This window comes from Camelus bactrianus, chromosome 11 (assembly GCF_048773025.1).
Source record: "Camelus bactrianus isolate YW-2024 breed Bactrian camel chromosome 11, ASM4877302v1, whole genome shotgun sequence".
Lineage (NCBI taxonomy): Eukaryota > Metazoa > Chordata > Mammalia > Artiodactyla > Camelidae > Camelus > Camelus bactrianus.
In genome coordinates, this window is record NC_133549.1 from 64,119,744 (window position 1) to 64,136,249 (window position 16,506).

General features: G+C 35.1%; 2 protein-coding genes across 11 annotated transcripts in view; one reads left to right on the top strand and one right to left on the bottom strand.

Moving 5' to 3' along the window:
* CTNNA3 (catenin alpha 3) overlaps positions 1–16,506 on the bottom strand; it is a 1,350,411-nt gene that overhangs the window by 914,924 nt on the left and 418,981 nt on the right. The window lies entirely within an intron of this gene.
* The window catches only part of LRRTM3 (leucine rich repeat transmembrane neuronal 3), a 165,148-nt gene that overhangs the window by 141,048 nt on the left and 7,594 nt on the right, over positions 1–16,506 (top strand). The gene's annotated exons all lie outside the window — the stretch shown is intronic.

The window sequence follows — 16,506 nt, forward strand, 5'->3', positions numbered from 1 at the left end:
ATGCATAGAAGAACGTCAGAATCGCCAAATGATATCTTCCACCAGAGAAGATTTCCTCTTTCTATTGTTGGGCTGATGAGAGGCTGGCTGATAATTTCAAACTAATCAAGGATTCAGCTGGATTGGGGCTTGGATGAAATTTTAGTGCGATATATGTGATCTTCTTGTTTATTTCTATTTCTAAGCCATGACACTCCCTGGACTTTGATTCAGATCCTGGTGGATATTTATCTTCTCAGCCCTGACAACTATTTCCTCAAGCCCAAACAACTAAAAAAATTTGGCAAGTTTCTTCAAGAGCTCTGTATGAGTTTAGCATCTCCCTCCTACCAAGTCCTTTTATTTGTTTCTTTCCTGAAACCAAAAGTCTGCAGAAGCTTTCACTCTGTCTTTTAGAAGCTTTTAGTCTCACCCTCTTGCTTCTCATATGGCCTCAGGACACAGTAAACCCGGTGGAGAAAGCTGGCTGTGTGTTTTAGATCCCTTAAGTTTGCAATTTGTCATCCCAGCCTTATACAATCATTAAATTTTTTGCTGGCTTTTCTTACTCCCAGAAGACACCTTCTGCCTGGCCCTAGTCTAACCTCAGACCACACTCAGAATAAGTAAACGCCCTTAGGGAAAAAATGACAATCAGTAGCATGGCTTAGAATGATTTCCTCCCTGAAATTTTAGTTCATTCAGTCCTTGTTGCTTCAGCTTTAGGAAGTATAGCTAATTTATTTAGATTGTTCTAGGTATTGCAAAAGAAAAATTGGCCTGACATAACCTACCTGGAAATGAAAAAGCAATTATGTTTTAATAGCTCTACTTGTTTTCGAAACTCTTTAGATTGAGACAAAATTGACTCTCCTTCATTTTCCACTTTTTGTCTTAATTTTGAAATCTGGAACAACATAGAATTATTATATTCTCATATATTTCTCCACCTATCTGAAGGATTGTCTCCTTTAAATCTCTTTCTTTCCACAGTAAATGTCAACAAATTCCAAACGTATTTTTCATACATCGTTTACAACTTGGTCACCATCTTCATGGAACAATCCAGTTTGTCAGTAACCTTCTTAATATGCAAATATGGACAAATATGCTAGATGCTATTATTAAACTCAAAAAGGAAAAAAGAATCGTAAAAATAATACAGTTATGAAAGAAGTTATCTGATGAATTGTTTTCAAAATCACATGAACAAGAGCAAAAAAACCGCAAAGACAGAAGGAAAAAAGTTATACATAATAGAGATAAAAACAACGAGTTGAAAGCTTCCAAAATGAGTAAAAGCTCATGAAAAATGTTAAGCATAAAAAATACATTTTATTCTTTTCAAACCCTTTCTTCACAGATGACATCAATTTATTCTCCCAATTCAATCACATTTTATAAATGAGTTAACTTAGAGAATTCTGCCCAATGTAAAAAATGTAATTAGTGGCAGAGATTTTCTTGGTTCAGATACAGATATTTACTACACGGCTATACTCCAATCTATTGAATCATCAAAATAATGCCAAGTAAACACTTTTAAACTTTACCATAAAAATTTAGCTGGAGAGAATGACCCTTTGAAAATGTAGACAATTCTCTTATTTAAAGAGAAAAATATATAGTAGGTTCTCTCTTATACCAGCTAAAGATGTGTATACAGAACCACAAAGTACATTTCCTAATATTACTAAGGTTTTTGAGAAGGGAGATGAGGATTTCAATATATAGAAATCTCTGTCTATCTCACATTTAAGAATCAAGCCACCCAGTAAAATGGTCAGTATTTTAACAAGGTAGATTTAATCCTAAAAACATGTAGCTCTCTACCTCCCTCTTACATGTTAAGCAAATATCTGTGCAATCGATCTCCTCTTTTTAAGTACTTAGGGATGCATTTGGCACCTGAGGTGGCTACTTTGAGCTTCTAAAAATATGTTTGTTTTCCCAGAGCTGTTGTTGCCTTGACAATTCAAAGATACATTTGCAGTTACTCTGATTTAGAGAAGAGGGATGTAAATTTGGCTGTTTTGTGTTGCTTCTAAGAATCTCTCTACAAATCAATGCCATTTAAAATGTTCTTAACTGAACAAGTTTAAAGCAGCATACAATGGCCAAAAATCTTATATTTGAAAAAAAAAAAATCAAAGCCCAAAACCCCCATTACCTATAGGTAGGAACAGTAATGGTCTGTAAAATGTAAAACAATATTTCAGAAACTAATATTTAATTCCACAATCAGAGATGAGATTGGGGGGAAAAGTAACCCTGAGAGAGGTGCCAGTTTTACTTAAATTGAGGGTAAGGGGTAAATGAGAGCAGAGCTGGCTTGAGCCTGGACCCAGGTTTGCCACCTGCCATAACTAAGATGAGAAAGAACCAGAAAGGTGAAGTTGGAGACCTTTCAGACAAGCTTCCCTAACTTTATGAGACTGCATACTTGGAGTTCTGTCAATGTTTAATATTTTCTCAAAGTAAGATACAGATGAAACTCTCCAGTCCAGGAAATTAGATGGGCCCAAGATGCCACTAGGAGGCAAAGGAAGCCATTATAAATATTGTGAAGTTTGAGTTAATGCAGAGAAACTGATATGTTGCCTGGCACCTTGTAAGTGCTCATTACTATTGAGTTGAATATGAAGTGAATTGTGGGTTTACTACAAGCATACTTCCTGAGTTAGGAGGCCTGGGCAAACAGGGCCAAAAATTAACTCACAAATTCAAAGCCATCTATTTTTAAAATGCATGATAAGCAACACAGGAAGCTTTTATAACTAGCCAGCAAAATCTGAGCTTTCAATCAACAATTTATTTCATGGAAGGTGTGGAGCATGGAAAGGATCCAGAAGCACAGATGGTTTTTTACATCTGCACATGCAATTTCCTTTTTCTCCGTCTTTATATAAACCTCTCTCATTTTTTTTTAAAGAATGATAGAATTTACCAGTAAAATGCAGCACTACTTACTGCCTCTGGAAATGTTACTCACCTCCATATCACATTTTTAGCAGCAATTTAACTATTTTTCAGTAAGTGTAGAGAGATGGGGGAAAAAAACCTTATAAATTCCCCCTTTACTGTATCTTGAATAATTTCAGACGTTTAATTCCTCCAGGGATCTAAAACTTTTCAAGTATTTAAAGTAAGCACCTTTCTCCACTCTTATCCCTAACTACTTTCTTAGGATTAACACTAATTTTTCATAGAATCTTAAGACCAGAATGAATCTTGGAGGTCATGTTAGTGCAATGCTCTCCTCAATAGGTAGGCAATGAAGGCCCAGCAGGGCTAGTGACTTGCTCAAGGTCACTTTGCTGATTAGTGCAGGGGTACTAAGAAAAGCACACTTGCATCACAATTCACAATTACAGAGCCACACGTATGAAGACCAACATAGAGCCATGTCTCTAAAAATTTATTTCCAGGACTCCATCAGGATGCAAAGCCCCTATTCTTCCAAAGTAAATCAGATTCATTTGAGGACGTAAAGATGCCTGATTTTCAAAATCCAAGGGTATTTCTCAAAAATTTAAATAGACATATCATGTTTCATAATTGGATATAATGTACAGTATGGTAACTCTACTTAAAATGACAACAACAATAATAATAATATTGGATGGAATGAAATTCCAGGTATCCAAACATTATATAGGAAACTGGATTGGTGAGTTTTGGTAAGGAAGTAAATAACATAATACTACAACATAAACTACAAAAATGCTTCAAAAGGAATATTCAGTTTAACTTTAGAAAAATACTCTGTTGAAACAAGCAAAATTAGTTATTAAATTCTCTGACTGTCATGCTAATTAAGCTAGCCTAGACTTCTCTTCTGAACTCCAGAATTGAGCAAAGCCCCTCCCCAACACCACCATTAGGCTATACCAGACCTCCACACCCTTATTAAGGCTAGCACCAAACTCACAACCAAAGCAATTGTGAACCCATCACCCTCGCCATGTATCCTCTTCCAGGGAATGCCCACATCAGGACACTTGTGCATCCAGAAACCTAAACTTCCTTGAGACCTCACTCACTCCCATTTCTAATCCCTTCACCAAATCCTATCCTTGTGCCTAAATGCTCTTCAGACTTGATGAATTCTATCTCCTAGCCACCACCCACATCCATACTGCCTTCTCACTCTCTAATGGATCCTCCAGTAGCTTCCTGACAGTTTTGTACATGTTCACTCTTGACGCTCTTTTCTCCAGAATTGTCTTTCTATAAATACGAATCTGTTCCTGTCACTTCCCCACTTAAAATTCTTCATTGGCTTTCAATTGCTTTATGATAACAACATAAACCCTTTAAAAATCTCTCAAAAAATCATAAAATGGCCTAAAAGGAACTAATGATGTGGCCCCAACGGCCTCTTGGACCCATCTCTAAAGGGCCTTCTTCCCACCAGCACCCCCAGTCCCATCCTGTAATTGCTAGTCCAGCCATCCTGGGCCCCCTTTCCCATGCCTGCCTCTGATTCTTTGCTCAGTGTTACCCTGACCTGAAGCATGCTTCCTCCCACTTATACTCATCTGTTCACACATCTCAAATCCCATGAAACTTTCTTAGGGAAGTCCACCATGATGTCCCTCCCTGCAAGACCTGTTTCCAGTACTTTTCCTCTACAACCAACATCAAAATTTATAATATATTTGTATGATGATTTGTTTAATGTGTATCCCCTTTCTAAAATATATGTTTCTATTTATTCACTTATCTCACTAGCGCCTAGAACAGTAGCTAGCATATAATAAATGTTCAATGATCGTTTATTGAATGAATGAATAAATCAATAGAGAAGAGAGAAAGGGAAGAAAGGAGGAAGGGAAGAAAAAGAGCAGGAATGATTTATACTATAAAACCCACCAAGGGTTTGTAAAGGTCCATTTCAGGCTTATATGTTAGCTCAGATAACTGAGGCTGGTAGAACGTTTACTAGATTATAGACCACAGTCACACTCAGATCAAGTCTATCCAAGTTTTCCAAACTTCAGTCAGTTTAAAGGCTTTCCCTCAGGGGTAAGAACTATGTACAAGAGGTTGTTTTTTTTTTTTTTTTTTTTTGTACTGAAAGCCAAAAAAACTAAAAGCCCTACATAAAAATGCTATTTTTAGACTTTTTACTGAGCTTAGTTAACACCATAAAACAGGTATAAAGAATGACCTTCCTCCAGTTAAACTCCAAGTCCTGGAAAGACTCGTGTGTACTTGTAAGACTCTAGAGCTACAGTGCCTACTAACTGGCCAATATACAATGTAGAAAGCTCTAAAGCATGATCGCCATAAAGTTTGTGTGTATGATTTTGTGTCTCTAAGGAGGTGAAGAAGGAAATGATCAGCAAAGAAGTGACAGAGGGAAATACCAGCAAAATGTTACTCTCCTTAAATTATTTAGGAAAATGGAGTCAAGGCAATTGCTGTGGCTTATAAATTTTTTTTCTGATTTTTTTTAACATCAAATTCTCAAAATTGAGGATGAGGCCAGCAGGCCAAATATAATTGCGAGAGTGCAAAAGCAGAGAGAGACAAAAATGTCAATGTAACGCAGCAAAGCACTTCATTAGATTATGTGACTTGGAAGATTGTTATAATCTGGCTCCCATTAAGAGTTTTCTGAAATTGGGCTACAATTTCTAAGACAGTCTTAATCCACTTCAACTAGAACCTACACTATAAACTTAAAGTCACTGATAATTCATACAATTCAGGAGGACAAGGTATAATCCATATTTATGAGTTTTAGAGACAAGATTTGCATTCCCACTTTGGTTTCCTTCAGGCTCTGTTGGCCGTATTTTTTGTGTGGGGATATACGCAAGGTTGATTTATGAGCACTTGCATAAGAAAGTCTGCTTTATAGAATGAGAGTCAGAGTCCTAGGAATTGAAGAAACCACCATAAACACATACTCCAGTGTCCATGGCCCAGCTTACTGCCAACTTTCTGCCACAGATACAGAAAGAACACAGTGATACAGCAGTGCAGCGCCTAAATCTAAGATCTGGGAGATGTGCAATCTCAGATAAAACTTGTATATCTAGGTTTGGGAAGCCCTGAAGAAGTAATAAATCTACAAGTATCTCCTCAGAACCAGGACAGACAAAAGAGAAAGCAAAGTAGTTGCTCTCAAGTGTCTGTGATATAATTGGGAGGATAAGACATAACTCTATAAGATAGTCACTAACACAGCAGCATGTAAGAAGTACTAGGGGAGGAGTAAAATTTTACATTGCTACAGTTCAGAGAAGGACGGTCATAGAAATTTGGAGGTTTTATTTTTTCCAAAGTCTTCAAACAGCAGGTAGAAGTTAAGCTGGCTCCCAGCAGGATCCAGAGAGGTGGGGAAGAAGTAGCAAGAGGAAACCAGGATGAGTGACAACCCCAAATACTTGCATTTCTTTATAAAGTGTCCCCTTCTCTCAAGGAAAAAAATCATCCATGTTACATAAACTAGTAGATTGTTTTGCAAGTGAGAGACATTTTCTGCTGTATTAGGTTTTGAAATTGTATTTTTCCATTTATCTTACAGCATTTATATGGGGGTGGATGGAGAAGCATCAGCAGGTTAATTTCTTCCTTTCACAGAGATTTTGCTGTTTATAATTTAAAATAGAACAACTGAACTGTGGAATAAAATTGTGGAAGTCGGGAATACATATGATAAAACTGATGTTACTCAAAAAAAAACTGGACTATGTATATAATTCCCACTTAGAGTGTTTTATTAAATCCCAATATCAGAATAGATCTGCTGACACAAGTTTCTGTCCCCAGAGAGGAAAGTTATTATTTTGTTATTTATCATTCTTATGCTTAATCCTGCTCTTTGGTATTTAATCACAGGCATTATCTACTTCATTTTCTAAACATGCATAGAAAAGGTGAAGTGACCTGCCTAAAGCTAAACAGTAAATCAGTATCCTATATTAGAATAAGAATTCTCAGTCCTTTTTGTTTAGTTGAATATTTGACATTTGAACTATGATACTTCCCCCTAATAAGCCAGTCATTCTAATAATGTCCAAATATTTCTCCTTCTTTCAGTTCTGATAGAGCTTATAAATTTTTGAGCACTTCAATTTGATTGCATCTCAAATATAGATTAATGTGGCAACAGTAAAAATTACTGAAAAAATGACTGTTGGAAGCAGTATTTTAAAAACACTTAATTCTCTAAGCTTATTTCAGCTATATATTGAACGGTGATATGAAAATGACAAGCAATGAACTATGTAGAAAAAGAACAGAGGACATGATAGAGTGTTTCAGTCAATCAGGAATAATATAATCATCCCTTTCACTTACTAAGAACTTACTCTTCCAGGATACACACAGGTATTCTCTCTAGTGTTAACAATAAAACCATGAGGTGAGGATTATTATATCGGTTCCACAAACACCAATATTGTGGCTCAGAAAGGTTAATTAACATGCCCAAGGTTACTCACCTAGTAAGCGATGGAGATTGACCCTTTTTGTCTATCCTCATTGCTAGTACCTGGTTCCTGACCTCAGGCTCCCATCATCTCTCACCTACCATTTTCTGTATTCTCATAACCCACATGTATACCAACTGCTGCTCCTCCATGTGCATCATTGCTACTGGCATTCTGAGTAGTTCCAGTGCCATGGGCCAGCCATGTTGTCTAATGCCTCTGTGCCTCTGCGTGGAATGGTCTTTCTACTTTCTCCTACAGAGTTCCTATTCTTTCTTCAAGGCTCAGTTCAGGAGTCTTCTCTCTCAGGCCTTTCCTGACCCCAGCCTAGCAGAGCTGATTATGCTCCGCTGAGGCCACCGCATAACTCTTCTTAAGGTTGAGCTTACTCATTTTTATGTTCACATGCATGGATCCCTCTTAGAGACTGGGAGCTCCTTGAAAACAGGAACCATGCTTCAATTATCTTTCAATGACCAGTACATAGAACAGTTCCTGAAACCTAGCTGGCATTCAATAAATTGAATACTTATACTATCTTGGGCAGAAGTTTAAGCTGGACCCAAAGCAATTGCAAATGACATAGTGTGTATTAATCCTTCACCCATTACAATGGCATTGAGATTGCAATCAGCAGTCTAAGAATCAAAGGGTTTTCTTTCAATGCTATAAAGAGAATTTTTAAAAATTACAAACCAGAGAATTTTCAGCTATATTTTAGTCAAAAATTAGATCGGTTACTCCTTCATTTGCTGTTCATTTCCCCTGTTGCATTTATTAATTATCAAATATATTAGTTGGTTTGAACAACTGCTTGCTCCTGATAGTCCATCTGCACTCTCTTCTCAATAATACACTGAAGTCATAAGTGCTGGATTTATTGCCTTGGTGATTTCCATGGCACAAATTGTGATTTCATCACAGCACTGAGCAGAAGGGAGAGCTAATGGGCAAGACAAAAAATGCTTAATCAATATCACTGGTGGCATAAGTTTAAAACCCTAGACCCCCAAGCAGATTTTGAAAAGGGCTGCACTCAAGGCCCTTGTCTCTAGAAATACATTTATTGCACCATGAAGTTAAGAATCATTTTCTTTCCTCACAAATTCTTAATTACTCCATAGGCCGCTTAGGGGTGCACTGAGTCTATGGATAACTCAGTTGGTCCACAGGAGCAGAAATCCCTGAAGAAATGAGGTGGAAATATATTATTTCCAGGAAAGGTCTTTCCTCCCCAAAATACATGATTCTTTAAAAGACAGAGTATCTCTTTGGCATCAGCAGAGAGAAGAAAATTTCAGAACTTGAATGCTGCAAGAGATCTGAAAGATCAGACATCAGCCCTGGAACTGACAGAAGTACCCTCTAATCTGGGTAGTCAGGGGATGGACCACAATATTATGAGTTAAGAGAATGACCAGATTTGGGCAACTAGGAGCCATCCATCCGCTACATTAATTAAGTGCTCATAAGTAGGAGTGTAACTGGAATGCTGAATCAGGCAGGCACTTCTGTTATAGTCACGCATTCTGACAGAAGCCATCTGTGTGTTCTGACAATAAAGCAGGTGTGCAGTGAAGGATCAAGAAGGGTGAGTGTGATCAGGGGACCACTAAGCATTTTGGTATAAAGACTTCTACATTGTTAAACTTCTTGACCTTTGAATCTATTTAAATACCTACAGGAGCTATCTGATTTATTAGAGAAAGATTCATCCTCTCTTTGAAACCATGTTACTAACGTCCTCAAGTAAAAAGAAAGCCTCTAATGTGTAGCCCCAGTATGATGACACAAATATAAGCCACATAGCTACCTTTTCATTGAACACACTATGAAAAATAAGCAATCAACATAATGGTTAGCAAGCAGGTCAAATACATTCTTCAGTGTTCTTTCATGAGGCTACCATCTAGGAAATGCTGTCTCAGTGCTAAACTACAGCCTTATTTTTCTGGCCATCCCCATCCCCCAAATAGAATGACCGTATCCCATTATGTTACTTTTCATTGTCTACCTCAACACAACATTTCAACAATGTTCTTGGAGTTTTAACTACATTGAATTATATGTGGAATGTTATTAATTTCTAGAATTTTTCTGTTCTTTGTTTACATTTTTAAATTCCTCTTCAGAAGGTAAGAAAACCTGCACTATTCAGATACTAGATAGTGTTTACAGCTTAACAATAAGAATCTAGTACATTTATTAAGAAACTGCATCTTTTGTCCTACTCTGTCACTTATTTGCATCTCAATTTCATGTCCTGTAATAACAAATTATGAAATCATTAAAAATAAACAAATAAGCCATTCAAAATACATTAGTTCTCCCCAAAGGCACTTGGGATGATTCCCATTACATTCTTTTGAGAGTTTGATTTACTTACAAAAGCCATAAATATTTTATTAAAATGTAAGCAATTGAAGCAAATAAAAAAGGGAATGAGTGAAGAATAAAAATAAAAAGGTAAGGTAATCTAATCAGTTCTCTATTACAATGAGAGAGAGACATGGTAAATTCAGTTGGAATATAATCATTTTCCAAAGTAAATGTCAGTTCATAGAAGAGTCGCCTTGATTTCACAAAACTTCTCAGGGAGTGGGTGTAATCAGAGCCTCTGAGTTCTAGTGTTTCCTTATAAACAAACACAAAATATCACACACCGAAAGCTTTCTCTCTTTGCATCTATACTCACAATTAGACTCATGTACCTACTATTTTCTTAACTTTTTATTCACATACTCTGAATGATGACAGAAGCCCAGAGATGGTAAGCAATCTATTCTCATACCTATTGCTCCTTGAATTATCCTCAGACGTTTAGCACATTTCTGTGCCTAGAGTGAGAATTCCACAAATACTTACAAGTGAGGAAGTGTAATAGGAAGAAAATACCAAAGATGCTCTGATTAGGAAAAAGTCACTAACCACTACCAAGTTGCACACAAACACACACACACACACACACACACACACACACACACACACACAGAACTCCTTCCATATCCTCGGTTTCAACGTCTGTGGTTTCAGTTACCTGTGGTCAATCACGGCCAGAAAATACTAACTGGAAAATTCCTGAAATAAGCAAGTCATGAGTTTTAGCTTGTGTGCCATTCTGAATAGAATGATGAAATCTCTTGCCTCCTGGCTCAGTACCACCAGAAACATGAATCATCTCTTTGTCCAGTGTATCCACACTATACATGCTACCTGCCTAGTCATTTAGCAGCCATCCTTCCATGATTAGTCACTGTCTCCATGACCTTTCACTGTCAAAGTATTTCAGTTCTTGTGTTCAAATAACACTTATTTTACTTAAAATGGCCACGGAATGCAAGAATAGTGATGTTGGCAATTCAGATAGTCTCTTATTGTGCCTAATTACTACATTAAACTTTATCACAGGTATGTATGCATAGGAAAAGAAAGTATATATAGGGTTCAGTACTATCCATGGTTTTAGGCATCCACTGGGGTTCTTGGAATCCCTCATGGATAAGGGAAGACTCCCCTCAAATATAATGCTTATATACAAAAAATATGCTTATATATTTTAAAGTATGTATAATATATTACATATTATATAATGTACTCACTATCTCACACAATATCAGAGCCACATTAATACATTTTAAAACTAAATTGAGGGAGGAGAACCAGATATCAAGAGTATATTACTTTAATGGGGGAAAAGTATAGCTCAGTGGTAGAGTGTGTGCTTAGCATACACAGAATCCTGGGTTCCATCCCCAGTACCTCCATTAAACATAATAAACAAACAAACAAATAACAAACTTAAGTACCTCCCCAAAAATAAATTTTAAAAATAAATAAAATTTTAAGAGTATATTAATTTAAAATTTAATTTATGATTCTACTCAAAGGCTCATTCAAGTGAGAATGTCTTCTTTAGTAGCCATGAAAAAATAAAAATCATTTTGCTACTTAGATTAGATTAGATTTCTTAACCCTTAAATTTAGATTCCCTTAATCATATATTTCTACAAGATTTATGATCAGTTCTTCCTTTGGAATCTTGATACTTTGATATTTTAATAATAGGCATTTGAATAATAGAATAAAAATGATGAATTGTTACTATTATTCATAATGATATGATTAAAGTTTTTCACAGAGACGACTGCATCTCATAGAGAATCTATCTCGAGTATGTGTTTATACATAAACATCCTTTATACATCCTTTTCATCATCACTGATCTTATATCATTCAGATTATTGATTAGCAGTATAAATGATACAACCTAACAATAATAAAAACTCTTACATAAAACTCCTTTGTGTCATTTTATATTTGTACCTTTTTTATCACTGAATGTCTAGCTGTGTTAAACAGAGCTAAAACATATTCTCTCAGTACGGTATGCTGATGATAGTGAAGATTGTTGTGCAACATCGGGTTTGAGTTTTACTGCCCAAATATGGCCTAAAACATTTTGATGTTTTTAATTGCATTTGATACCTACTTTGAACCTTGAGTTGAAACCAAATCATCATATTGTTAATGAAACAAAGTGGGCCATTAAGAAATAACACCTCACATTTTTCCTATGTAGCTTATTTTTAACTAGTTTGATCTAAGCCATGGTTGAAAAATATTATATGCATATATATGTGGCTAATCACATAACACTGATCAAAGATACAACCATTTAACTTGCTCATTATTAATTATTAGTAAGAAACTAAAGCCAGACATCTATATCCTATGAAGTAAAGTAACAGAAAATGAACCCTAGAAAATGACAGTTTGTAAATGTTAGGTATAATTGTGAAAAAACAGAAAGTAAAATTAAGTGAGACAATATAAGTAAAACACTGAGAAGAGCCAGATACTTTCCACCCTCAACATTACTTGCAGTCGGTCCAATGATAGTCACCATTCATGTTATCTGAATGTGCTAACACCATTTAGAGGTTGATCTTTATTTTAATGCCATCAAGAAATGTTTTACTGTGTTATAATAAAAACTATATTGTCAGGGCTTACCCTTTTTGAAGTTCATAGTATTTTTGTGTCACAAAAATTGGAAATAATAAAGGAATAATAATTATTATACCAATAATTACATATAATATAATTATACTAATAATTTTAATAATAAATTAGATATGCATATTAGCACATCTTTATCTGAAAATCTGATATCTTCACTATAAACATAAGTATATAAATATAAACTTTGTGAGAAGTATTTCTGTTCCCTGCAATCTTTCTACTAACAAGAAGTTTCAAAATTTTATTAATACACAGCCTGTAAACCCTTGAGAAGTCTTTATTCTCTCTCAAATATACAGTCTAGATAGCTAGATAATGTTAATATAAATGAAATAATATCAATATGTACAAAAGACCAACCTGGCCAGCTCAAACATGGTGTTATCTATAAAAAGCATCACAGCTTTATATAGATAGATTTTTCCCTTTATTTCCACCATATCCTACACACACTTACACCCACATAGGAAAAGTAGTCTTTTACAACCACTTGTTTTGAGGCCAGGAAATTGGTTTTGTTTATTCAGAATCCCAAGAGTACTCAATCATGGATAGATGGCTGGCTGGATGGATGGATGGAAGAAACAGTATGTATTGATACTTATGTGTATATAAATTCTGAGGAAATTCATAGCAGGAACTTATCCCTATAGAATCAAATTCATCTGAGGGGTTTTCATAAAAGAAGTGTTATTTGAACTAAATCTCCAAGTGCCGAATTTTGATGCAACTAAGCAGATGTATATACAATATCATCTCATTTAATTCAGAGATAATCTCAACTAAAATCTGAATTAATTTAATAATAATGTTGAAGAGAAACTCAATGCTCATCAGTAAATAATCACATCATTTTCAAGCCTATTTAATTGGAAGACAGCTACAAGGATTTATGTAATCCTGAGGCGTTGCCCCTAGATTCCAGATAGTAATAAAAACCCCTAAGAAAGTTGGAATATTGAAGTCCTGCTAATGCAGGACAAGCTCTGTAGATAAGTCATATCAGAAGTGCAGAGCTTGCTTTATGAGTACCAAATGACAGTAAGCTAATGGGAAGGAAAAAAGCCAGTTGGAAAGCAAGCAGGGTATCAGATAACATGCTAGAAAACCATATATAAAGCCAGTGTTAAGGGAAATGCCATGTAGAGCCTCTCTAAGAGACTAAAATGCACTGCCAGTCATAGACACAGAGTTCACCAGTTACTTTCGTAGCAGAACTAAACACTGTTCATTTGTTGTTTGGTTTGGAGTGTTTAATGTGATTGGTGATTTTCATTCTCACATATTTATACAAACCCAGGTTTAAAATATCAACTGTATCATCATTATAAGATCCTTAAGTGGACTACTGCAACCACAGTTTCCAGGAAAAAGAAAAAGAATGAGATTGTTTTCAAACTGATTAGCAACTGTACCTCATTGCACAGTAGTCTGAAGAAACAGATTGGGAAACAGCATCAAGATTTGTGTGGCCTTTGAGCCACAGTCTCAATTTGGATCCCATCAATCTACCTGGCAACAGTGCCAATTTAGCAGGCATCAGGCTGTGCAGAAGATTTTCATGTAAATTAAAACAGTTTGGGGTATTTTGTTTTGCCTCAGTAAAACAGTAATATCACTTTTTACTGGCACTAGAGGCTAACATAGAAGGATCCAGGGCAGAGTCCATTATGGCGAGAACTTATCTGGCAGGTGCACCAAACTCTTGGAGATCATGGGCCATGATTCTAGAGAGCACTAAAGAGTCTGAAAAATGCAGCTGTGGAAGATTTAAAGGGCAAAGCACACATATAACATTCTGGAATGCACAGGAGGAAAATCACCAAATTAAGAATATTTATTGTATGTTTAACATTGTTTTAAAAAGTTTTATATATTTCAGATGTCTAATACTTTACATAATAAAATTAACATTAAAATTTAAAATAAAAATTAATAATAAATACTTTTAAATAATTAAAATAAAATAAAATAAAAAATAAAGAGGATCTTAAACATTATAATGCAGCACTAAGTGCCTCATCCTTAGTGTGGATTTTTGAAAATTCATTGTAGCCGTCTACCTCTATCCTAGAATCATAATGACCTGGCCTTGACATCATTAGACTTTAATAGATTATCTTAGTCATATTTTTCCAATAAAGCCCAGTCATCCGAGGATGAATTTTTTAATTTCTTTTCAGACTATGGTAAATACCCTTTACTCTACTATTTCATTCACTCACTCATTCATTCATTCCATAAATAAATATTTAGTGTTTACTATGTTTGAAGGGGCCACATGAAACAAACACAATGTGTAGAGAAATGTGGTTAGTCATAGATTTTTGAGCTCAAGAAGGTTATGATCTAATATAAGCTAAAATATATGTACAAATGAAGGCCACAGAAGATAGAACTTCAAAATATACATATCATAAAAGTACTGAGGAAGTACTTTGATAATTCAAGGAAGAGAGAACAAGAAACAAGAGTAAATGAGTAAGTGAGACGAGAAATGATCTTTCTACATAGAGTCTTCTCTCTTCCACTTGCTAAGTGTATGTTAGAATGGTTTATGTTCCATCCAGAAGCCTTGAAGACAAGGACTTGGTGTATCTTCAGTATCAAGTACGGTACCAGGACAAGAGAAGACACTCAGTACGTCTTTGTTGAAGTGAATAAATTAATGAATGAATATTTCTACTTGGTTTTCTAGCATGTGAATTTATGAAAACAATGCATATAGCCAACCCCTATTTATTTCTTGTTGCAAAACTGAAATAGAAACAAATTGTTTTGTAAAGAACAAAATACATCCCCAAGTGGCAAAGTCATTCAAATATTTAAGATACATTTTTTAAACTGCATTTTAATGCAAGGAGAACTATTACCTTTCAAATGGAACTCAATGTTTTTCACTTTATGATTTCACTCTGTAGGAGTTCACCATAATGTACTTTTCACACAAAAGGCACTAGAATTATTATCCTCCTGCAAATAATGTTTTCTTTCCCATTATTCTCAGGTTACAGACATTTGAAGTTTTTCAACATAATATTGAGTTCCTGCCTTATTATTCTATACTTGTGATCTCAGGATAACAGCTGTCACTTTAGTTAGAAACTTAGATCTTGAAAAAACACTAAAGTTGAATATCAAGGCCTGGATCACATCTAAGAATTTAAAAGTATTAAAAAATGGTTTGTTTTTTAAGTTTAAAGGTAGCATAACATAAATTCTGACTCTTAACTAAGTCTTCTCGAAAACGCTTCTTTAAATAAATTACTAGTAGAATCAAGATAATTAAAATTAATGATCCAACAATCTATTTTACTCACACAAATTAACTATTAGAATGCTAAAGAGTTCGAAGAGATTGCTCTTCAAACAAATAAATTTCAAAGTAAAGCTTCACAGTAAAATATATTATCTCTGTGGGAGAGTCTATAAAAGTAAATACTGAATCACTTCTTGGCAATATTAACTCTCACCAATAAATCTGGAAAATAACATTTTTCCAAACAAAAAAGATGGCTAGTTTGTTTTGCAACCACAACGGATAAATGAGTTAGTTGAATCAGCCAATCAGAGTACAGTGTGTGTATATAGACACACACACACACACACACACACACACACACACAAACACACACATACACATTTCCTTATACATACACACAGTAGCTTGTCTCCAAGGTCACTCCATCCATTGCCTTCTTTTACTTTTGCATCATTTGTCTATTCCCCTCACTAGTCCATGATTTTGCCAGACATTAGAAATTGTCTTATTCATGTTTGCTTCTCCACTTCCCCAGTCCTGCTGTACTCCAGCACCTAACTATAACTTTTACAGACTGAAAGAAATCAAAACATGTATCATTTAATATAAAACAAAATAATTAAATTAACTGGGGTTTCTAAGTTTTTGCATCTTTTATTAAAAAGAAAAGCTGAAATCATTCAAGTGGAAAATTTTCTACCAATTTCCAAGTCAACACAGACATTTAGCTTTAAAATCCCTAAAGGTCTCCCAAGTAATCTTACACAGATTTGTATCTGGGAATACATGTAAGGTTCC